Here is a 27,071-nt window from a genome sequence, read left to right as displayed (position 1 = left end):
GTCATGTAGAGGTTTCCAAAGATTGGAGTTTGCTGATTGCATCACCTATCATGTCGTTTAGCATTTTGCTCTTACCTTGTATTTTTAAATTAATTTGCATGAAAGCTAGAGTGTTAATCTGATTATAGTTTGTATCAGATAGTGTTGTGACCTTCCATAAGGGGGCACATAATCTGCTTTTCTTTTTTCAAAAATATATTCATTGATTTTAGTTATAGAGGAAGGAGGAGAAAAAGGGAGGGGGGAGACAGAGGGGGAGAGTTGAGTTATTGTTTCAGATACCTATGTATTCACTGGTTGATTCTTGTATGTACTTTGACCAGGGCTCAAACCTGCAACATTGCAGTTATTTTGGCACCTGTTGATTAGTATGTCCTATATCTATAAATAACTTGGGTGCTGCAGAATTGTTATATTCTAATTCTAATACTCCTTCTTTATTTATTAGCTAGACCACATCTGTAATGAGTAACTTTCTTTTATAAAGCAGATAATGCAGTTTGTGGAAGAAAAACAAAACTGCCTGATTTTTTTCTATTTATTTGTCTTCACCACACTTAGTCTTCAAGTGTCTTCTATAAGTGATCAATGAGTTCCTTACACTGATTTAACATCATTATTAATTCATCAACTTTAGCATATTTGGTATATTTACATACTTTCAATTTATTATCTTAAGTATGCTCGTTTTTTTTATTTTTTATTTTGGGCTAGTGGAATCCTATTCAAGTTGACTCCTGGTCCTTTGGATATCTTTCTAGAAGTCATTCCTGACTTGCTTTCTTGATTTTTTGGGACAAGAGGTTCAATCTCATCTTGATATTTCCAGTTTCAAATCTGGAATTAACAATTTCTTTAAGAAGTCTGGATCTTTATACTGGAAAGAATTATTTAGGTAGTAAAATTTGGGGTTTATGGAAGTTCATTGTTATTGTTACTATCATTGTTTGTAGGCCATTTGAATGGGTGAAGGGAGACAACCCCATTTCTTATACTATTATTTCTAAGTCAAAATGTGAACTACATAATTTTTATGTGCATTTGATGATTCCTTTTCATCATGATGAAAACCTTGATTTGCAACACTATCACCATGACTTATTTCATACATTTGACACTATACACAAAATAATTTCAGAAAAACAATACCAATATCACCCCAACAATATGGTTACAGACATCAATTTAATATTTTATAGCCATTCTTTCCTCATTCTTAAAGTACAAACCACCAAGAATAGATAGACAAATCACTGTATTTTAAGCTCATTTATAATACTAACGCTTTCTGTGATTGCCCACAATATACTTAGGTTTACCTGTTTTAAATTTGCTTTTGATTTTCAGAATTTTAAAATAATTCCGTTTATTTTTGTAATTATGTAAAATACATGTGTACAAAATAAAATCTACAAACATGTTATATATAACAAATTTATCTTTTGTACTGTCCTTCCAACAACATACTGTGTTACTATTCATGTGGCCATAAGCAAAGCTTATTTTCCTATACTGTTTCCACATTGTCAGACCCTATAGCCCTTACATTCTACACTGCCTCCCCTATGTCATTTAACTTTAGATTGTTAGGAAAAGATAATTTTTGATTAATGTCAGTCCTTCTCACTAATTGTGTTGGTTGGTTGGATTATGTTATGTAGTAAGTTTTCTTTGACTCTTGCTTATTCTTTTTTTATTTAAAAATTGTATTTATTTATTTTTAGAGAGGAGGAGGGAGAAAGAGAGGGAGAGAAATATCAATGTGTGGTTGCCTCTTGCATGCCCCCTACCAGGGACCTGGCCTGCAACCCAGGCATGCATCTGACTGGGAATAGAACTGGGGACCCTTTGCTTTGTAATCCAGTGCTCAATCTACTGAGCCACACCAGCCAGGCGGAGTCTTGCTTATTAACTAGTAGTCTGCATTTTTTATTCTTAAGGTTGAGTATATTTTTTGGCTGGATATAAAATTCTTAGCTAACAGTTTTTTTTCTTTTGATGAATTTCTGAAATATGTTGTTCTTTATCTTTTGTTGAAATGTGTATCTAAAAGACAGATTTTCTTATATAATATGTGACTTGGTCTTTTTGTTTAGGTGCCTAACAAATTTATTTTCTTGAAATACAATTGATTTATTAGCATGCTACTATCTTGGTTATTATGCGTTTGTTTTACAAGATGAATAGTGTCTCAATTTTTTGTTTCAAATATTCTTTTAAATGAAAGTTTTCATTGATCATAGTTTTTAATATTTGCTTTCTTTAATCCTCTGACTACCTTTGATGTTTATCATTTTATTCAAGTTTTAGTTGTTACATTACTCATCTTTTTGATATTTGATATAAAAATGTCCATCAGATTATGATAGTTCAATTTTTAAGAAAATAGCCTGACTATATTTTTATACTGCTGCATTATTCAATTTTTCATGTCAGAAATTGACTCTCATCTCAGTGTTTCTTCTTATATTTATTTAAAAAAAGAAATAACTTCTCACTTTATTCTATTCTAGGGCTACTAAACCACCTAAGAAAATGATCTAAAAAATGCAAAAGGTAAGATTGCTTTAGTATATTTTAAGATTTCTGTCTCACAAGTTTTTTTAAGATTATTTATTTATTTATTTATTTATTTATTTATTTATTTTAGAGAGGGGGGAAGAGAAGGAGAAAGAGAAACATCAATGCCTCTCATATGCCTCCTACTTGGGATCTGGACCACAACCCAGGCATATGCCCTGACTGGGAATCAAACCCATGACCCTTTGGTTCACAGGCTGGCCCTTAATCTACTGAGCCACACCAGCCAGGGCTGTCTCCTAAGTTTTATACTTCTTATCAATATTACTTTGTTTTGATATTCTATTTCTAAACATCCTTAAAACAACTATGCTGCTGGAGATAACATTATTAAATTTAGGAATTTACTAGCCAAACATTATTTGAAGACATGCTATATTTTTTCTTACTGTACATATTTGAGGACCTAAAAAATATAAAAATTTAAAAGTCCGTTTGATTTTTTCTAATTCTAAAAAACTTTGAAGGCATACTGAACTGCTAATATTTATTCATTTTATTATTCAAGTTAGTTTTCCATCACAAATTAAATAATACATTACTCTTTGTATTGCCCTTTCTTACATCAGTGCTTTTGCCCTGATGTTGTTGGGAGGTTGGGACACAAAAGCATCTTTGGTTCCTCATGTATGATATAGTGAAAACACTGGGAACCTTGATGCTTGCTCAGAATTTTCTTTCTTCCCTCCATTTTTTAGAGCTTTATTGGTTTAATCATAAAAGGGGATTACTATGAAAATCTTTTTTACCATCTTTGGTGTGAGTGCGTATTCTAACCTAGTTGCAGTCTTAAAATGTGGCTCCAGTAAATGCTTTTGCAGCTCTTTTCAAATATTAAGTTCAAAGAGAGAATGTTCTTACATCTTTGAACTACTAGCAACACTTTTAACATTTTGTTAACATTAAAATATTCAGGGGAAAATATTACATCAAAGTAAAAGCAATCATAGTATAATATGAAAAGATACAAGGAGTGAATGTTCAGGGAATTGTAAAATGTAGTATGCCCATTACATATTAGAAGTTAGACAAAACAAGAATTAAAGAACATCAAAGGGAACTCCAATGTATGTGCTATGTAAGTACATCAAAAGTAGAGCATAAGTGGGTGCCTTACTAATAAAGGTATAGAAATTCTTGGCTCTAAAAAAATTATATCTGTGCCTAGAGGATTTAAAATATTCTACTTTCAAATTATTAGCATTCAAAAATATTAACTAGCATCAATATATTAACACATGTTTAATATGTAACTACTCCAGAACTATGACAAAAATTTAGTCTTCCAGAGACTTTGGGAAAATTTTTGGTTAAAAATTCATAACAAGACTGAAAAAAGTAAAATAGAACAATTTTAAAAAATCTTTGAAATGATAGCAAATCTACAGTTTTTTTGTATTTTTTTATTGTTCAAGAAGAAGAAGAAATGGTTTTAAAATGATTAAATTAATATGCACAAATTTAGTCTTAAAAAGAAAGGGACTTAACCGAATACTATGTGGCCTGGGTAACCTATGCTTCTACTGTGTAGCTTTCCCCCTTCTGCCACGAGAGCCACAGTGGGTTCCTTGAGAGGGCACCTAGTGCTCAGAGAGTGGTTTCTGAATACTATTCCCCACTGAAATGAACCAGGTCCTTAGTGAAATGCCTGACTATATACAGATGTTTGCAAGGGAAATAGGAGAGTGAGTTGTAATATCTTGCTGTTCTAGAAAACAAAAAAATGTTCAAAGACAGCTGGGGCCATGCTTAAAACACAACAGTTTACTGAAGAATAAAAGATCTGAATAATCTGAATAAATAAAGACATATGCCATGCTTCTGAAGTAAAGACTCAGTTTAATCTATAAATTTGATGTAATTCCTATTACCACAAGTATATAATTTTTTAAATAGTTAGACTAGATGATTTATAGTTTATGTGAAATAAAAAATAATCACTTCAGAATACAGAGCTGTGATAACTTGAACTAACATGAAAAAAAACCCCCACACATATTCCATAAAACAACAATTTGAAGATTTGGAGCTCATGGAAGAATTAAAAGATAAAAACAGAATATCCAGAAAGTAATACTATAAATGTGGGGATTTGAATAAAAATTCTTGGGAATTAATTATATGTAAAAGAATATTCCTACCTCATACCATGCAATAAATTCCAGGTAGATAATACATCTGTAAGCCTTTGATGAAAATAGAGAAAATATTAACAGTATATATATATATATATATATATTTATACAATATCAGAAGAAATATTTTGTTATTAAATGAGAAATGTAACAAAATTTAAGGAAAATAGGAGTTTTTATGGGTTTATGATATAACAGAAGTAGTGGTGCTAAAAAAACATGTTAGCCTTTTTATATGTAATCCAAAGTATCATATGAGTTATAGAATATCTTATTTTCTAAATAACAGGAATGTCTTCTGTGGAGCTAACAAATACAATTTGTAAGAAGGAGCCACCACATTGAAAGAATAGTCCACTCATTTAGACACAAATTCCCAATTGAACACGGGAGGGATACACCGGCACGATATGGAGTTCCTTCAGAAATTACGTTGCAGGCAATCTGTCCTATCAGCCTTGGCAATTAGTTTCAGATAGTTGTTTTCATTTCAACTCTGATTTCATGTTACTCTTCTAATTGTTAATCTACTCACAGCTACTTTTCTGGGCTTGGACATTCATGAATTCATTTCCCTGACTTTTCCTTGCATAATATTTCCAGCTAGCTTTAGTCAGAGATCCGCCAACTGGCAATTTGATAAAATCAAACCCTTGACATGGACCTAGGAAAACCCTCCACCAATTTACTATGATCAACAACAATACTCAACAACTGAGCTTAGACTCTCACACTGGCCATACCTCTATTATAGTCTAGCCTGGGAGAGGTGATTCTCACTAAGGAAGAATTGTCCACCCTAAGAGCTGCTGATTTTCATTATAGTAAGTCACCCAATCTCCATGACTGGAATCTCTAAATTCATGGCCTCCAATCTCAAAAAAATCACTGAACATTCTCTGGCGATCTTATTATAGGTCTTTATTGATTTTCTAGCCTTACCAATATTTATTTAACACCTTTTTCTCCCTAATCTCTTCTTCCTCCTTTCCCATTCATGATCTAATTTTATATTTACTTTAGAATATAGATGTAACTAATACTAACGGCTTCATCCTCTCTCTTTATATATATGTATATATATACACACATATATACATATATGTACACACACACACACATATATATATTATATAAAATCTTTCTCAGAAAAGTCTAGCATTGTTAATATAATGAGAACAGTTTGCACAACATTGATGTAACTGGGCAGACAAGGAGAGTGGACTGGAATGCGCATGTGTGAACAATGATGACTTCACTGTACTAGTCAATGGGGTGGTAGATGCCCTCTGAGTGAGCATGTGTACTATTTGGCCATCACATTCAAAATGACTGAATGAGTGGAGTAACAAATCTGCACCAAATTTTGCATTAAGCTTGAACATTCCTCCATGGAAACTATTCAGATGATTCAGAAGGCCACAGCTATAGGCACCTGGTGATTGGCATCTTCATCATGACAACATGCCAGCTCATGCATCATATCTCAAGCAGAGATTTTTGGAAAAACATCAAATCACCCAAGTGACTCAGCCCTCCTACAACCAAGATTCGGTGCCCTGTGGCTTCTGGATTTTTCCAAATCTGAAATCACCTGTGTAAGGGAAAGGCTTTCAGACCATTGAGAGATTCAAGAAAATACAACAGGGCAGCTGATGGCAATTTCCACAAAGATTTTCACAGTGTTTTGAAAAGTGGAAGAGATTAGGGGAGAAATATGTGAAGTCCCAAGGTGCCTACTTTGAAGGGCACTCAGGCATCATTGTCTTATGTACAATGTATATCAGAACACTGGGTACAGAGGACATCTCAACTAGAGATATTTCTGGTAAGGAACATAGCTTGAAGATGGTTATGGAAGCCATGCCAGAGGGTAAGATTGCCCAGAGTGTGGCATGTTACCATATAAACATTGATATTTATGGATCAGGCACAGAAGAAGGAATTTGAACATATTGAAAAAAAGTTACCTAGAGGTAGAAAATTATTGTGGACCACTCTTCCTGGTTTCAGGAATTGTAACCCTAACCCCCTGTGGCTGAGGATGAGCAAATAATCTCTGGAATTCGAGCCACAGGAGACAAAGCTTGTCTCTGGTAACAAATGCTGCCTCAGTTTCCTCTCCCAGCCCCCAAAGCTTGGTTGTAAGTCAATGTAAAGCCCCTCACAGTGGGGAGCAACCTAAGCCAGACTCGATCACTTGAGAGGCCATCATGGAAGGACTTGGGGCGGGGGTGCTGCAACAAAGAAGGAGCAGTAGACCTGTGCGTCCGGCTATGAGACATAGCCTGAGTCCCCATGTCCTCTGGGAGAAGTTCTTCCTGGCTCTACTCCCCTTAAGCCTGAATACCTGATGGGGAGGGGTAAGGAACGTATAAATATATGTACATCTATATTTATATATGGAGTCTGTCCAGAAGGCATCCATCCATGTAATATGAAAAACAGAGACATTTATCAAAGAAGATACAAGATACAAAAAACATCGTACATAGCACAATGAAACCTTAGTCCCTTTCAAAGTAGGCACCTTGGGACGTCACACAGTTCTCCCAATCACCATCAGCTGCACTGTTATATTTTCCTGAATCTCAGCAATGGTCTGAAATATCTTCTGGGATATTTCCCAGATTTTTCTTCTGGGAACAGCCAGAAGTTTCAGGGTACCAAATCTGGAATATAGGGGGGCTGAGTCACCTTGGTGAGCTGATGTTTTGTCAAAAAACTGCATGAGGTGTGATGCATGAGCAGGCACATTGTCATGATGAAGCTGCCAATCAATAGTTCCCCATAGCTGTGCCTTTCTGAATCATTTGATTAGTTTCCATGGAGGAATGTTAAAGCTTCATGCAGAATTTGATGCAGATTCATTGCTCCACTAGCTCAGTCATTTTGAATGTGATGGCCACACAGTACACATGCTTACTCAATGGTGTCTATTGCTCTCACTGACTACTTTGAGGTCATCATCTATGCATGTGCATTGTAGTCCACTCTCCTTAGGTGCCAGGTTACATGATATCTCACAAACCATTTTCATCATATTAACAATGGATGGACCTTTTCTGGACTAACTATATAATAATATATAAATAGATGATAAATATGGTGGGTGTGTATGTATAGATGATGGAGCAAATGTAGGTTTATATTTGTTCATGTGGAAAATACAATAATTAATAAATAATGATACAAGAATAACCCTGGCTGGTGTAGCTCAGTGGATTGAGCACGGGCCTGCGAACCAGACAATCGCGGTTCGATTCCCGGTCAGGGCACATGCCTGGGTTGCAGACCAGTTCCCTGCAGGCCAATTCCCAGCAGGGGACGCATGAAAGGCAACCATACATTGATGTTTCTCTCCCTCTCTCCTTCCCTTCCCCTCTAAAGGTAAATAAATAAAATCTTTAAAAAAAATAATGATACAAGAATAAACTCTGTGTTTTGTGTACTCACAACTGCAAACCTACTTTTGCTCTACCCTGTATGTAAGTCTCTGTCTTCTCTATGACCATCGAGGAATATTTCTATACCCATCAGAGTCCAAAACCTCTGCTTGTTCATATTCTCCCTTCTTTTTCTAGGACTTCGCCCTTTCATTTACCTGTCCTTTTTTATTCTCATTATCATTTTCGTCTTCTCTCATTTTTGTGAACATACAAATATGATCAAGGGGTTCAGACCTTAAAGGTAATTTCTGCCTTGAGCCTGTATCTCCCACTTCTCTGCTCCCCTTAATAGAAAAAGTATACATAACATGATTTGATTACTCAGCCTATCTCCACTTCTTTAACTCCTTTTACCAACTAGCCACTTCATCTGCAGACCCACTAGTCCAGTTCTTGGGTTTTATATTCATTAACTGTAAAAGGAATAAATTATATTGAATACATCTTTCTTGTTTAAACTCTTGTTTTCAGTGATACAAAAGAAAACAACCTCTTTTAGTTTTTATTGGTCTCTCTGGTTCCATCATCACACTTTGGTTTGGGACATCTCTATTCCTTTCAGTTCTAAATGATGAACTGTTCGCAGAATCTGTTTTGAATCTTCTTCTCTCTCTTTACCCAACACGCATAAGTCCACTGCTCTTTAGCTTTAAGTATTGAGTAGGTGCAGATAATTCTCAGAATTATACCAATATCTCTGAACTTTCCCTGACACAGTACTTACATAATCAAATACCTAATGGACATGTCTTTTTCCATGTGTAATTGATATCTCAAGTATACAATAATAAAAAATTAATCTATAAGGAAGCCTATTTGTAAAATGCAAACATCTATTCTTTTTTCTTTCTGGACAATTCAATCTCAAATGTAGAGGAACACAAAACTTCACTAGAACAATTCCAAATGTGAAGTAAAATATTTTACAAAGATGTACCTGTTTGCCAATGTGGATGTGGTTCCTTCTCACACTGTGAGCATGAAAGTCTATGCAAATAGAAAGTAATCAAGACTTTCATTAATTACAAAGATTTTGTGTTTTATAAATAAAATATTGAAGTGTTGTAACTGAAGTTTTGTTTGCTTAGAAATTTTCAGTATGACCCTCTCTCTTTTTACAGTTGAGAAAACAGACCCCTAGAGAGAAGTGTGTGCAGTATACACTGCTTCAATGGGGAAGAACTGTGACTTACATTTAGGAATCCTAACTTACAGATCAAACCCACTTGAAGGTAAGCAGACAGAGAGCTACACAATTACTGATTACTTACTTTTTACCTCTAGGAGATTACACAGTTTGGAATGTTGAATACAGAGAACATTTCCCACTTCAGAGTGAAAGTAAAACTATTATCTACTTTTGTGCTATATTAAATGAATACCTATTTTGCTAAAACTTGGAAAGAAATTTGGTTCATGACATTCAATTCATTTTCCTTTTTGAAATGGAAAAGAGTGGTAATACTTCATGGTTGTCCTTAGAGGGGCCATGGTCACTAACCTTTCAAGTGCAGTTTCACTGTGATTGGTATGCAGTGCAAGGTATTTCATCAGGAAAGTATTGCCAGGGCTAGCATGGTTGATTTCTTCTGCACAGTTTTACTATGCAACATTAGAGATTTACTTTGGTTTAAAACCCAATAATAATAACAAATTGATTGCTATATATTTGTTACCATAATGATGTAAGATAATGGGCTTCAGCTTGAGCAGGGTCATAATTTCTGCTGTACTCCTTTGTAGCCCATTGAGATGTAACGTTTCACTATATTTTTCATCTGTTTCACTGATGAGTCTGCTTTTGGAAAAGCACATGCATTCAATTTAAGTTTTAGTGATTTGTGGCCCCATGAACTTCAATCAAATCCAGTTAACAACAATAACAACAAAAAGTTTCCTGTGAAGGATGATGATGTTGACTTTTATATATTACAATGTGCTTTTATACAAATCAGTTTTGGATAGAATTATTATTATTTTTATTTTGATATTTTGACCTGGGGATTTATTGGAACATATATTCTCAGAAAGATTTTACCTAATCCCTCCAAGAATCCTTTGATATATGGAGCACTAAGTATGTTTCTTACTTAAAATAATTTCTCCAAAAGACCTAAAATAATTTCTCCAAAAGACTTCCCAAAACTGTTTATTTAAAATATAAAGTTGCTGCTGTCACTCTCCTTAAGATACGGAAAATCTATCAAGCAACTTCTATATGAGCTGTTTCAATTTTCTCAGTTTATATTTTCTTTGCCCTGAAGATATGTGTAAGGTGAATATTTGTTACTAACCTAATATGAATTTTGATCTTTGGTATACTTTGAGGTCTTTTTTCTCTTAACAAGAAACTCAAATTCATAGATCATATTCAAATTTAAGCAATATTTTCCATTAACATCTTCCCTAAAAATTTATATAAAAGGTCTTAAAATACAATGCTAGAACTATAAAGAAGCTCTGATATTGAAAAGGATCTTTGTTTTAAAGAAATTGAGTTTTAAAATAAAACCAGCACTAAAGATAGCATATACCCCCTGGCAGGAATGTCTGGACCATTCTAGAGCACAACTTGTAGTTTGATAAACCAAAACCTTTCCCCATTTTTTGTTGGGATAGAATTGTGGTGTATTTCTGCAAAGCTGACACATCTGAAGTAGATCTAGAAGTGAATGTTAACTAGAGAGCCTCAGCAAATCTCTCTGTTTTTAGGATTGAAGTATCATCTACACGATCGACAATCCACAGACAGGTTCTTAGCCCTATCAATGGTAAGATGGACAAAAGTGCCAGGCAGAAGCTTGGGGGAGAAAGAATGTGCATAAGCAAGATACAAAGATCATATTTAAAACCTGACCTACTCATGAGGTTTTATGGGATTAAGGTTCAGAGTTCATATTGAGATTAAACATTCATTATTGCAGTCATTAAATAATATAAAGAAATGGTGGGAAATATAAAAGTAAATGGAACAGTTGGAGATGTCCTAAGAGATATTTTATAACCTCTTTCCTTTTTAATGCCACTTTAGAATCTCAATGATTTTCCTAGAGAAAAAAACTAGTGCACAACTAGGTTCATATTCATTGAATAAGATCATAATAAAAATGTCTTCTCATACCAAATATAATAATTCTTTCATCTGTATTTTTAACAACTTCTGGCACTTTTTGTCTTCTACATTTGTGTTGTCATGTATTAAAAAATAACAGTTTTCTACAAAGTGGATGTAATATATTTATTTTTGAATCAGATACAATTATCCTTCCAGTGTTTCAATTAATAGTGATGGTATAAGTACTTTGCTAAGAAATTGAGTCCTTACCTCAAATCACATACAAATAAATAAATCCCATACCATTTCAATAGAATGAAAAGGCAATCTACTGAACAAAACAAATATTTGCAAATAATATATCTGACATGTAGTCAATATTCAAATTACATAAAGAACTCATACAACTCAATAATAACAAAAAAAGTAACTTAAAAGTGGGTAAAGGTCTAAATAGGCCTTTTTTCAAAGACATACAGATGGCCGATAAAAGATGCTCTATGTCACTAATCACCAGAGAAATGCAAATTAAACCCACAATGAGATATTACTATATCCCTATTAGAAGAGTTATATGAAAAAGATAACAAATAACACATTTTGACAAAGACGTGGAGAAAAATGAACATCTATGCATTGCTGATGGGAATGTAATTGACATGTCCACTATGGAAAACAGTGTAGTGGTTTCTTTAAAAATTAAAAATTGAACTATTGTATAATTTCACAATTTTACTTCTGGGCATTTATCTGAAGAAAATGAAAACACCAACTGGAAAAGATTTCTGTACTTTCATGTTCATTGCCACATTATTTACAACAGCCAAGGTATGGAGACAACCTGTTTATAAAAAATAGATGGATAAAGAAAATGTGATATATAAATTATATATACACATGCATATATATTATATATACATAATATATGTGGAATCATATATATATAATGTATACTTGGAATATATATGGAAGTATTTCATATATACATATTTATGTATATATGGAATACTATTCATCCATAGAAAGAATAAAATCTTGCCATTTGTGACAACATGGATAGAACTTTAGGACATTATGTTAAGTGAAATAAGTCAGACAGAGAAATACAAATACCATGTGATTTCACTTATATGTGGACTCTAAAAAATAAATAATAAATAAATAAACACCAAAAACAATCAAGCTCATAAATACAGAGAACAGATTGGAGGTTGACAGAGATAGGCAGTCGATGGTGGTAGAAACGTGTGTTAATTGTCAAAAGGTACAAACTTCCAGTAATAAAATAAATAAGTCATGGATGTAATGTACAGAATAGAGACTATAGTTAATACTACTGAATTAAATATTTGAAAGTTTCTAAGTGAATAGATGTTAAAAGATCTCATCACAAGAAAATATAATTTGCATTTGTAACTGAGTAAGGTGAGAGATGTTGCTTAGATTTATCATGGTGATCATTTTGTAATATGTACAAATATCAAAGCATGTTGTACAACTGAAACTAATATAATGTTATATATAATTTATCCACAATTAAAATAAATAATTTTTAAATGTCAAAAATATAAAAGTTTAATTGATGATATAATAATTATGAATATGGTATAGTGAAAGGTTATTTATATTGTGCATTATAATAACAAATAATAAAAAGACATTAAGAAATATAACTGCCATAAAAAAGTTTTATTTATAAAAATACAAAAAGGTATGGAAATAAATCCTATAAATTATAATAATTGATAAAGATTATTAACAAGGTATATAAAGAACCTCTACAAATAAATAAGAAAAGCCAAGAAATGCTTGATAGATGCTATTTATTGGCTCATTCTACCACCAATCTTCTACATGTGTTTTTTTTTTTTACAACTTATGACTACCAAACTATGAGCTATATTTACTACATGCTATGTTTTCTGAATGCCAAAAGGGCCCTACCGATTACAGGAATTAACATGGAATTTGGATAGCAGAAGTCTTTAAAAATTTTTTTGACTGTTTTCTCCTGGCAAATCAAATAGGTGAAGAAGTGCCTTTCCCCCCACTTACGTTGGCTTGCTCTGTAGTAGTTTACTGTAAATCATTTTTGCCTGTCAGAATTTTTAGTATTTTGAAGGACTCATTTATTGTAAGAATCAGATACATCTCATGGTCAAATCTCATTCAGTTCTTAGCACCCCCAATCTTTCTCTCTCTCTGTATTTCTCCCCATATTTACTAATATATATACATATAATATTACATATAGTATATTACATATAGTATATTACATATATTTTACATACAATAGAACTCACCCATTTTAAATATACAATTTGAGTTTGGGTAACCATGTGAAGTTTTGTGAACAAGATCATTATATATTATAAAACATTTACTGGGTACATTATTTGAAAAACTTTCCTTGGGCTCCTTTGGAATGAATCCCCTTCCCCAACTCCCAGACTGGGCAACACAATCTGCTCTGTGTCACAATAGCTTTGCCTTTTCTAGGATTTCATGTAAATGGAATCGTATGGGATACCATCTTTTAGGTTTGACCTCTTTCAATTGGTATAGTGGTTTTGAAATTCACCCATGTTATTGTGTGCATCAATAGTTTATTTCCTTTTGGCCTTCATGGATCTTGTCATCACCAAACTGGCTTTCTAGCCCCTGGGGAGCTTGTCACCCTAGCTGGGCCTGAGTCAGCATCTTCTTAGGACCATAAGCCATTAAGATGGAGTCATAGGTTATTCTGACTTCAGTCCCCTTCACAGGAAGATCAACTTGTATCTATTTATAGACAAGATATCACTGAGAAAATTCCAGAACCTAGGAGTGTGTCTAAAGCAAACATCTGGACCACAGAAGCTGAAAATGGTGCATTAGAAAGGGGAGAGGAACAGTTACACTCTGATGACGTTGCCTCTCCCCTGGGCTGGCCCAGCATTGTCTCCAGAATCCCCCTGGGTCTACACTTCTGAGAGGGAAAAAGAGAACCCAAGGTGGACATACATCTTTTCTAGCATTGCAGGAGGCTCCTAGGGAGTCCCACTCAAGTCTCAATCTCCCCACCACCCACAACCCTTCAATAGGGAAATCTACAGTGCTTAATGGCTAGGGATCAGATAGACATTGGAGGGGTGGAGGTCTTGCAGCAACCAGGACTTAGACCTGGGCAGCCCACATTCTTACAGGAACAACGTAGAGATCCCAGGCAGCAGCTCTGCTGGTGTTCCTGACTGGTCAGGGAGCTTGGCTGGCAGTTCCACCTGATTTGGGTCTCCAGTCAAATGGTTGTGCTGGCCTGTTCTCGCACCCCACAATGGCAGGGACGTAAATTCTCAGGCTCTAGTCTTGCCATCTGGGAATTCTGGCCAGCTGCAGAATAAGTACTATAGTGCTGCTTCTGCAGGGAACCAGGCCGGCAGCCCTGCTCAACTATAGAGCACCATCTCTGGCCTCACATAACCAGGGAACTTGCACAGTGACCCTTGATGGCCTCGAACACAGCCCACAGTACTGCCAAACCAAACAGCCCAGTCCACAACCTCACCCAGGGACCGTATTCCCAGCCATTCAACACCTAAGTGTTGTATTTATCAGAGTAATATCAAAGTATAGGCTATACAAATACTTGGACATGAATGTTTATAACAGCTTTCTGTTTCTTATAATTATCTCAAACGAGAAAGAGCCCAATTATCCATTAATTGATGAATAAACTTACAAATTTAGGAATAGTGATGGGTTAAGAGTCAATAAGAAAAAAAAAGACGAATGAACTGTCAACTGTGAGGGGACTGAGATTTTCCTCTGGTTACCATCTAACAAGTTAGTCTGGCACAATATCATGGATGCTGACAGAAGACAGGAATCTACTGGATCAGAGACAAAGGACTTTCTTATGCACAGCAATAGCAGTACCCAGAAGAGCATGGGTTCACTAAACCTAAATTCCAACAGGGTAATATGAAGAGAGCACGTGCAATACATTGTGTTGTAAGACATGGACCTCAAGCTTAGAAACTCTAGTATTTTATATTATGTAAAAAGCCTAATTGTCCTTTGCCCTGTAGGAAGACAATACCTTTATCAAACTATACAATACACCAACCTGTACCTTGCTCTGGGGGAAGACATCTATTTTCCAAGTTTCTTCTCCATGCAAATATCCCCACAAAGACAATTAAGAACAACGGTAGCCAGTGACTGTTCACAATACATGCAGAAAAGGAGAGAGATCCATGGAGGGTTGTCTCCCAGTAGTAATAATTTTGATAAATCTCAAAATAAATATGCTGAGTGAATAAGCCAGACAAGAAGATACATATTGTATCTTACATTTGGATAACATTTAGAAAAGGCAAACTAATACACAGAACCAGAGTAAAGGTTACTGGTTGCTAGGGGATAAAGAAGGAGTTAGGAAGAGGTTACAAGCAGGCATAGAGACACTTTCTGGGGTGAGAGATATAATAATTACTGAGGCATTGACAAGTATACAAGGGGGACCCAAAAAAACCCTGAAATTTATTTATTAAAATTGTGTATTTATTCTTGTTTAAACTTCAGTCGCCTTCAAAGTACTCTCCATTTGATGCAATGCACCTAAGGAGATGTTTTTCCTACTGCTAAAAACAGTTTTTGAACTTGCCAATTTTTATGCCATTTAGTGCTTCTGCCATTTTTTGTTTCACCTCTTCCACATAGGTAAAACATTTTCCCTTGAGGATGTTTTTTCATGCAGGGAAACAACAACAAAAAAGTCACTCAGGGTGATATCAGGTGGATAGGGAGGGTGGGGCATGGGGGTTCATGCTGTTTTTGGTCAAAAGCTATTGAACACATAGCATGGTGTGGGCAGGTGTGCTCATAAATCATTCATAGTGAAATACACAAATAAAAGAGTCTTCAAAAACAATTCACTGAAGCCAAATGCAGCCTCTCATAACAACACCAGCTGGTGCACTGATACAGATGGGTTCCTAGAACATTCACCTAGCAGGAAAGCTTACACTATAAGGAACCCACCCTACAGAAGATAATTCGATTTTCTTGGATGCCCCCATACATATGTCAAAATATAAAATTATATTATAGAAGTCATTTGCATTCTCTAAATTTTTTTGCATGTGTAAAAAGAAAGATGACACTCCTGTCAGCTCTAAAATTCTTTGAATCTACTATCAACTGTGTATTAACTGATGAATGCCATGACAACTGAAATAGGAGTGTCATCTGAAACAGAAATTCAGTAAATTCTCAGTAAATTTTCTCTCGCTTTACTGAGTTAATACATGGCTTTTCAAAACCAATCTTTAGTGAATAAGGAAGATGATGGTTTAGTGAAATTGGGGTGAATAATTCATGATGAGGTTTCTGAATTATGATCTGCATTTACCTAAAACAAGTTTTTTACCTCCCTTTGTTCTTATGTTTAAAGCCTAAGCTAATTTTGGGAAATTCCGGAAAAAATTCCAGTCTTAAGAGAGGTAATGAAAGCATATTTGAGTAAGCCCATTTAATTACATTAAAGTAGATAAACATCATTTTAGCACTTGATAGTATCTTAAAAGTTAAGTTCAAAGCTCTTATTTTAAAGTTTAAGAAAGTGAGACCCAGAGAACATAGTTTGAAGGGAAAGTAACTTTGGTAGTGACTGAGTGAGAATTATAGCTCAGAAGTCTTGATTCCTAGGTCAATATTCTTCCCATTACACAACGTTCCTACCTCTAGTAATCATAAGATTTATTTCTTTGGTTTTAGGAATGCATTCTTCTGTATGCCTGCCTAAATTGAAAACTAAGCAATTACGTAGTTTGAATAAAATACCCCTCATATATTACTTTAAAAAAATCAATTCAGGCAGCATAAAGAAGAACTTATTTTTCTACCCAAATAATTGAGATCGATGTCTTCTCACAGTTGCTTGTTTATTTCTGGGCCACTAATTATGAGCAAAGTGAACAAAATTAAAATGGACCTAAAAAGAAGTTAGTTATTAAGTAGTTAACCTGTCTTCCAATATTTTTTAATGTCTTCTTAACAATTTTTCAAGAGGCATTATTGACTCTAACAATGATGAGTTTCTCTTGCAGGATGGATTGCACAATAATATGCACACGTAGAAATGCAGGTAGAAGTTTAAAAAAATTGGATTTTGATGGCTGTACAAATTATGTTACATTTTAGGCAGAAAAATCCCTTTTTGGAGGCCCTTACTCTGGCATGCTTTCTGTTGAACCAGTGAGCACTACAGTGTTAAGTGGACCTTGACAGATGGAGCAGATGGAGCAACGACAAAAGCAGTAAGCGAAAGCAGGAAGTAATGCCAGCGTCCTGGAGGCAAGGAAGACATGCTGATGACTATTTTTGGTTGGGGTTCTTTATTATATTTTCATCAACATCATTTATACATATAACTAACAACTCAGCTCAGGGTTTTGTCAGAAAGTACCAGCATCACATAAGAACTCACCTTTACCTCATCAAGGAGGGCTAATTTTTATACCATCTAATGATGGAAGAGCCAGGAATAAGAATATTCAGCTTGTTAAGGACTTTAAGACCAGATTTCTGAGACTTACAAAAAATAGCATGTTCCTTATTGTTTGGAGAATTCTGAAGTACACCATCTGTTTATCCAGGCACAGTTTATGCCTGGAACACATTCCTTCACATGTTGTCTCACCCTCTTAGCCATTTAGTTGTTATAAAACTGGGAACCCAATTTTCAGATTGGAACAAAAGTCTAGACACACTAATATTTGCTGTCATTAAATATTTATGAAGAATACTAGGGACAAACACATGAGTCTCATATATAAATCAAATCCATAGGAAGAGGATTGTTCTGATGTTAAATAATGTGTGGATTATTTTGTATTGACTTACTGGATAATAAATAATTATATAAATTATTAATTGGGGTATAGAGCTTTTTTAGCTTTGTTTATATTTGTTTTATATTTTAGGCAATGAAACAAGAAATGGGAAACATATATTTTAGAAAAATAGTACAGTCTGTCCCTCAATGTTCAAAATTATTTTAATTAATGTTTTTTAAATGGTCAAATTATTATCACCAGGACATACTAGGAATCAGAAATTTTAGATTTCTTCCCAGTATAATCAGTGGTACTGTGAGTGAGTCTGAACTATACATTTTCATCTGTACTCAAAAAAGTTAGTAGTCTTTTTCCCCATTTTTTTCTACATAGTGTATTTTGGTTTGATAATACACTGCCTACCTATAAAGTGCCTTGCTTGGGTAGTTGAAAAACAGGATGAGTATAACAAAGGAACCACTGCTAATGATGACTAAGGGTGAGACTGGAAGAACTCTAATATTTCAAGGAGGGTTCATTAATTCAAACAATTCTGGAAAGGAAAACTTTATGTATGTATGTAGAGCAATTTTAGAATTGTAAAACCCATGGTGATCAAAACAACCCACCGCACTTCTACTAAAAGTCTTAATACAAGCATGACTTATTGCTCTGACACCATTACTACACAGAACATTAGTTCTTTAACAGTGGGTAGTTTACCAGATTTTCCATTGGACTCATTGCCACCTGGTGAGGCACAGAAGGAAGTGAAGGAATGGAATAGATTCTGAGCAAGTTTTGAAGCTAGTATCTTACACCAAGTTGGTTGGATTACACAATATTTGTCTCTACCTGAAGAATAATGATTTGCAGAGAAGCAGAAACAAGGCCAAAGAGTACATAAAAAGAGGTGTAAGAGACACAAGGACCAAGTTTATTGGTATAAGAGATATCACAGAGTGTAGAGGGAAAGGAATTTAGAATCAGGACACTTAAGGCTGAATCTAACTCTAATACATAAAATAACATTGAGAAGCTTTGTGTTTTTGTAAATACATAAGTATTTACAAAATACTTATGTATTTACATTAGCTACTGTCACTATTTGCCTTAAGTTCTGCCTTTTAGAGATATATTTAATGAGATATATTTATTCTGGATTAAAATATTAAAATAACAGTAACAAAATTAATTTGTAAGTCAAAATCTGGTTTATGTTTTTAACCTACTGAAGTGGTAGGTGGATCACATTTTGAACATAAGCTAACAAAGACTATGTAAAAATGTCAGAATGCCTTCATCACTTCAATTCATTAAGCAAAAAAATAGAGTTGTTTCAACACCAATATGTACTTAGCATCACTACAGAGAAAGAACATCTCTATTTCTACATCTTATTCTAATGGAAAATAATCATTATAGATAAAGATGCTTCTTTACATGCAGATGAGACATTTCTTTAAAACTCTGTCAATTGAAATGGCATTTATAGAAATATTTCTCCTGATAAAACTTTTCTTTAAATGAAAAACTATAAAATCTTTTGATTTTGTTCAGTTTATTAATTGTAGCTCATTTGCCATTCTGACTACTTCCACTTTCTGGGAACAAAAAGAAATATTTCCCTATCTCAATTTAGAGTACAGAAGAAAAGCTTAGTTGGCAAAGTTGATTCTTCCAATATTTTCTCCAGAGGCATACTTTAGACATGCTAAAATTGAATTTTCCATGCCAAGTTACACAATGATGCTACTAAATACAAAAAGGAGATTATACTAAATGCTATAATAATATTTTAGGGAGTTCAGAAGTCATGTCATGACTGGTTTATTACATACATTCATTCAAGATTGTTTTACCCACATGGGAATCTCATTCCCTTTTAATTTATGTTCCTAATTCAGCTATGAGGCCACACTGACTAAGCCAATGGACTCTTCATTGATGACTCATAGGATCCTGAATATCAAAGCTACATCTAGCACAACTTAGTAAAACTTACTAACTCTGACAACAAGAATTATTTTGTTCATTAAGTAAGCATTTAATACATATTTGTTTCAGCACTTTTTAAGTGCTAGAAGCTAAGTATTAGAGTTGTGAATAAGAATTAAACACTGACCTTTCTTTTAAAGTTATTTTGTTGGTTTTCTTATAGGGGCTAGTGTGTAGAAAGCACATCTTTACAATACAGTTCAATAAGAGCAATAGGAGTGTTTTGCACAAGAGCACAGTATTGGGATGACAGATGCTGGAGAAGTCGTGTTGAAAAGTAGACCAAAAGCATAGTTAAAATAGGTATTTTCTTACAACCACCATCCTACTATACTTTTATGAGTTTAAGTTTTTTAGATTTCACATTGAGGTTAGGGGGTAGGGGAAATAAAGAGATGTTAATCAAAGGGTACATTTGATTACATGGGATGAAAAAAGTTCTTGAGTCTAATTTTTAAAAATTAATGGAAACAAAAAGTATCTTAAAATGCACACATTGCAAATGAAAACAACTGAGACACAGAGAAATTAAGGAACTTCCTCAAGTGTACACAGCTGGTAAAGGGCAGAGCCCATGTGCTAACCTATTCTGCAAAACTGTTTGCAAATGCATTTTTCTGTTGAATACACAGCCTTTGAGAAACCAAAGGTCTCAGGAGTTCTCAAGTTGAATGTGATCAAAACAGCAGAGGAGTACTTATTTGTACATTCCTCCTTGTCTTATAATTAACACATAGCTCTTCATTATTTGAAAAATGCAACAGATATGCTGAGTAGACAAAATAGAAGTGTGATGAGGAAAAGCTGTTAGTTTTCTTGCTTTTGGGTATGTTGTTTCTGGTTTTATCTTTGCTGATCAAAGAAAAGTAAATTTATGGTCCACAGAGAGACTATAATAATCAATAAAAAACAACTGTAAGACAGACTTAGGTCTTAACTTACTTCTACTCTGTTAAGGCAAACAATAATTATTCTCAACTGTTCTAAAGAAATAGTTATATCAATATATTTTTCTTCCAGCATCCCCAACAGGCAAGTGAAACTCATAAAAAACAAGAATGTGAGCTGATACATTCTTATACTAATTTATAAGATTTATTAAAAGCCAGGGCACTGCTGTTATTAAGGGAAATAAAAAATGCTGAAATGCAACCTTTTTGCTAAAGGAAAGAAAAGAAATAGCTCTTCAAAGTACAATTTAGCATCCTTATTTATTAAATCTATAAAACAAATGGAAAATAAGCAGGGGCACATATTCATTAATTCTATGGAACAAACTACACATTGGGGTTTACATTAAAATCTAATTTAAAAATAAGATATTTTATTTTACCATCAACGTTAAAGGTCTATTTTAATTTATAAATTGCTCTTTCATAATATTTTACATTTTTACAGTTAGGGTTTTGATACATTTTTAAATTCTAAATTTAAAAAAATTGATCACATTAAAAACTAACACAAAACCCTGTAATTAGATGGTACATTACACCATGCATGAGGATATTAGCCTTTTTCATTAATTGGTTTAGGTACGTGGAATGCATACTTTCTTCTTCAGAGGTATGGAATTCCTTGTTGTCTTTCATGCAGTCTTGTTTTGGGATGGCATATCAAGTGGTCTATTGTTGATAGAGTTGAAATCTTCACTCTTTTGTACATAAACCACTATGTGTTCCAGGACAACATTAAAGTCTCATCAATCTGTAAGATAAATGATCATAACATTTAAAACTTACTCCCAGAATTAGACCTCATTTAATCCAATACACTTCGTTTATAGAGGAAGAAATTGAGACCCAAGGGAACAAATTACTTTTCCCCAATTATAAATCTAACAACTGGTAGAATCAAAATTAGATTTAAGGTTCTGAGCTTTTCACTCCAAGATGGTTTTTCTGAATCATTTGTCTTTACTTGTTATTTATTTTCAGAATATAAAAAATATGACATAGAAGTAAATCATCTAAATAGCATACTATACAAACAAGTACGTAATAAATTCAAAACACTTTTTATATTTCCATATGTCTCTCACACCTGCTCACTAATTAAATGTCATTTTATAAGGAACACAGTTCCTAATACTCTGGAAAATACAAAAGTAATAGGATCATTCTTATTGTTACTGAGTTTACAAATTAAGTAAGATTTGAGAATAATTAAAAATGCACCATTAAATGCTAAAATGTGTATACTACACTTAGATGGTTAATGCTGAGAGCTTTTTGGATATACTGTTATACCCAGCTAGGAAAATTACAGCTAGGGCATTACCCAACCCTAAATCTGCAGTTCCTGGATCAGGGTAATGAACAAACATCCAGGAACAATTGGGTTTAAAATTCTAGCCAAATAAGGTAACTAACCCCGGCCCGCCAGAAAGTGCCCGCCAGCAGCAGCACCACCCACCAATCAGGGACCCTCGCCGTTTTTAAATAAGCCAATAGCTAACCGCCACCTCTGCTTCTGTATGCCTTTGCTTGCTTGCTAGAAAATATAAATACCCAGTAGTCTGTAAGCCAGGCGCGACTTCCATTTTGTAGCTCTGAGTAGCTACGTGACTCCGGTCACAGTTGAGGAAGTTCGCCACTGCGCAGGAAAAATCTTTGGCCATTAAAATTTTTATCAATTCGGTTCCAGACTCCAAGAGTATGTATTTACCCGCCGATCGTCTACAACAATACTACTGATCAGAGTTTGGTTTTTCAGGAAATGTTTCCTCAAATACAAAGGTTCTCTAAGTGTAGTCCTTGGACCAGTCACAGGAGTATCACCTGGAACTTGCTGGGACTGCAACTCTCAGGTCCCATCTGAGATTCTCTGACTCAGAAACTCTCGGGTGGAGCCCAGCAGGCTTGGAACAAGTCTTTGAGTCACACTTTGGAGAAGATCATAGATTACGGAGCCTCTGGCAGATACTAAAGGAAGAAAATCATCTTTTAAGAAAATAATAAGTAAATTTCTTTTATTCATCACTGGGGTAACTTAGGACTGTTAAATGGAAAACCACAGACCCCAAATAGCATCAATTTTGCTAAAGCCCATGATATTGTAACAGGATGCAGCCAAAGGGGTCCTGTAAATGGGGATTTGTAATGGGGTCCAGAACTCAGGGTGTCCAGGAAATATTAGGAAAATACATATATAGGATGTCCTCACCCCCACGAGTCTGAGCTGGGGGATGGGGCACATGGAGCAGGGGCCATTAAGAGCTATTTTGCATGGCAACAGTTTTGCAGATAACCTCTAGAATGGTCATTAACATATCTATAACCTTTAACTGTTTTCATACATATGTTAAATAGCTGTGACCAGGCTTTGAGCCAGGGGGATGGGAGTAGCCTCAACCCAGGATGTAACTGGGAGGCAACTTCCCCTGGTTACAGCACCTGCCTGAGAGCTTGGAGATCATTGGTTTCATGCCATGCGGCCATGACTGCCCGGACTTATTATGGCGGCCCAGTAAAGCTGGAAGAATACAGGAATGCTGGCAAGTGTAACTGATTGTGGGAGGACTCGGAAATGGTGCTGCAGAGGAAGACTGGTGATGGGATTTAAACCCAGGAGCAGCAGCCAGGCAGGGCTTTTTGGGACCACATGGCTTTGGCAAAAGTTGGGAACATGTAGCTTTAGGGTGCTCTCTTTTTGCCACATGGCTTAGGAAGCAGGAGAGACATTGCTTGGAAGAAAGGGGGTGAAAGAATTCTTGCTGGTGGGTCATGAGAAGGTGCCACATGGATTTGTATTAATTGGAGAATGTGGTGGCAACACAGCTGATGGTGCCAGAATCAAGGGGCTGCCCGAGCCATGGACTTCTACTCTTTTCTTGAGATATGGCACCTCAACAAAGGGGAGAAGGAAGGACTGTGCATTTGTGAGTATTCTTAAGTACTTCGGTATTTTTAGTGAAGACATTAAGTCATTATTCTAAGTCTGTATAACTTTGTCAATAAATAATCCCTTTCCTTTTCACCACTCTCTGGCAGTGAGAGACATCTTTCTCTGGTGGTAGGCAAGGTGAACCTAGTACACAGGAAGGGGAACCCTGGAGCACAAGGGGGGTCCATTTGGTAATAGTATATCATTCACCACCCCCCTTGCAGGTCTGTTCTGTAATAGTATGAAACCAAGATTTACTATTTGACATAACTGCTATTTCAGCCTCTCCCAAAAATATAATCTTAATCAACCAGCCTGGAGTGTATACTCAACACCAATGAGGAAATCTGTCACTTGGGTCCTCTCTTAAATTCCCTCTTGGAAAGAAGAGGCAATCTGCATGATAAAAACCCTGGACATTCCCTTCCCTCTGAAAGAAGATGTTCTGGTCTGAAAATAATCCTTTTTTTAAATTAATAGCTCTCTCGTTCCACTCTTCTTTCTTAAAAAAAACCCTTCCATTTCTACAAACCCTCAGAGCACCCTTTTAATTGCTTGATGGGTTGCTGCCTGATTCATGAATCACTTAATTAAATAAACTCAAACTTTGATTTACTTGGTTGATTTTGCTATTTAAGAGATTAACATCAGGGACATGTGTTTAGAATTATGAACAATAACACTTCAGTAAATATCAATAGAAAATGAAGTCATTGAGAAAGAATAAAAATAATTTAATTTTCAAAAAAATTAAGTGTTTCTGTTTCTGAAAATTCTGCTTTGAAGTAATTTATAATTTAAAATATTTTGTGTTAAATAGAGATCATATAGGAGTGTGTGCAACCATACAGAAACTCCATTTCTTTAACATGACCATTTCTCCTTTCCATCTTCTCCTTTCCTTAATCATTAAGCTCTTAAGACATCACATCCAGCTCAGCATCAAACAGTTTTAAGAACAACACCTGCTGACCACAAAAATGGGGTTTCAGGTCAAGCTAAAGATAACGCCTTGACTTCAGCTGTGATTCAGCCCCAGGCACCTGAAATCAGAAGACTTTGTGAACCATACCCTCAGGAAATCAGATAGAACAATGCTATCCATGGCTGACATCAGAATCTCATATAGGAGCAGCTACTCCTAGCCACAATCAATCAGTGGAGCCCATGACTCCAACTCCTTTAGTGGCAGTATTAATAATTTTTCATCCATAAAACCCATCCCCTGGAAGCCATCAGTCAGCCAGGTCTTTGAGAACAACTCACTTGTGACTCTGAGCTTGGCACCTTTGCCTCAAACCCTTACTTTCCTGACTGCAAACTCCTATTTGCATTTGACTGGGCATTGATGTATATAGATGAATGAACAACTTTAGTCTAGTAACAGGTGGATCTCATTAAAAAACCCAGTTAGCTATACTCTCTTATACTCTAAAATATACAGAAGGGAAAGAGGTAGTTAAAAAAATTTTCAAAACTATACAACATAATATGCTTATAGAGATATCCAGTAGATTGTAGAATTTCATTATACTTTTTTTGCACATTTTACATCAACCTTTATAGAATTAAACTGTAACTATATTTTTAACCACTGATATTTCTGAAACATTAAAAAAACCTACTCATCTCTGGCATATATATATGTATATATATACATATATATGTATATATATATAGGTTATAGTACTTTTATTAAGAAAAAATAAAAACTAATCTACATTATAAAGATTAAAAATATTTTTAATTAACCAGAAAACTGAATATACTGGAACATTATGAAAAGGAAGAGTTCTTATGTAAAATAGAGTATGTATGATAAATTTCAATGCTTTTGAATACTTTTAAAATTTACGTTCACATTCCTGGCCATGCCATGGTACTTTTAACAGTTGGAGAGCACAAAAGGCAATTAGCTTTTATCAGAATGAGATGAACCATATGTGTGAGTTAATTAGTTATCTTAGTTCCTGAAGTGTTTTTCCTAACTCCTCCGTCAAATTTTTGTCTCACTCCACACCTTCTCCCAATCCTTCATAGCCCTTCACACAGCTGAAGAAACATTTTTAATGAATCCAGTTTAAATACCACATTTAATATGGTTCCTCTAAAAATAAACTATTTACAAAATTGTTATCATGTAGTTTTTGATTAATTATAAACATTCAAGAATATTAACATCATTATAATTTTATTGGGCAATAGAACATTTTCCAGGTTATATGTTTGCATATATGTAAGTTAATGCTTTAAAAGTTAAATATGGAAACACATTAAACCAAACCATTTTCTTTCTGCTAAACAATATTAGGTGGTAATCTAACTATGATATTTTAATTAAGTCCACTGCATATTTTTAAATCATGGAAACAAACTGATCAATGACTATAGGTTAGAGGAGTCTTCTGTGAAGAAGTATTTGTAGAGGCCCAGATGGTCAGATCATTTATTTCCTCCACTCCCTGGCTTTGAAATTTTGGGGGAGTTAATATCTAAACTTCAATTTCTTTACCTGTAAAGTGAAAGAATGATAGTAACACCTCTTTGTATGGCTATGGTGAATGACACTATGCCTTTAATGCATGTAATAGGTTGCCTGGTGCAAAATGTTCTTTATAAATGTCAGCTGATGCTTGAATAATCTAATTAATAAAAGTTAATTTGTCATAATTAAAAAGGATCCTAATGATCAAGAAGCATCTGATTGCCCCAGCTGGGTGAGAATGATGCTAAGCTTCCCACAATGCATCAAAAGGCCCACTGCAAAGAATGATTTGGCTTCAATGTCAGGCAGGCTGAAATTGAATAATGTAACTTGATGCTGAGCTCTACACTATTTTTTGAAAGTTCTTCTTGAGTTAAGTAGTATGTGCTTCAAATATTGTAGTTATTGGAATTGCAATAACTATAATTCTGTTGAATAAATTACTATATAATGTATCTTTTTCTAGCACTTTCTCTAAGTAAGCTGCTAACTAAAAATTGGTCTACCTAATTAATCCCTCAGAGTTGTTTGGTTACTATCCCTTAAAATTTAAATTTTATTCTACTGTTAGTGACAGATTTGAGTTCTAAACTGTGTATCTCTATAAAAAAATCTTCTGATTTTCCCCTGCTAGACAGTAAGAATTTCATAGGCAAAAAAATATGTTCA

This window comes from Artibeus jamaicensis, unplaced genomic scaffold, assembly GCF_021234435.1.
Source record: "Artibeus jamaicensis isolate MK-2021 breed Jamaican fruit bat unplaced genomic scaffold, CSHL_Jam_final contig_518, whole genome shotgun sequence".
Classification (NCBI taxonomy): Eukaryota; Metazoa; Chordata; class Mammalia; order Chiroptera; family Phyllostomidae; genus Artibeus; species Artibeus jamaicensis.
This window is presented reverse-complemented; position numbering follows the sequence as displayed.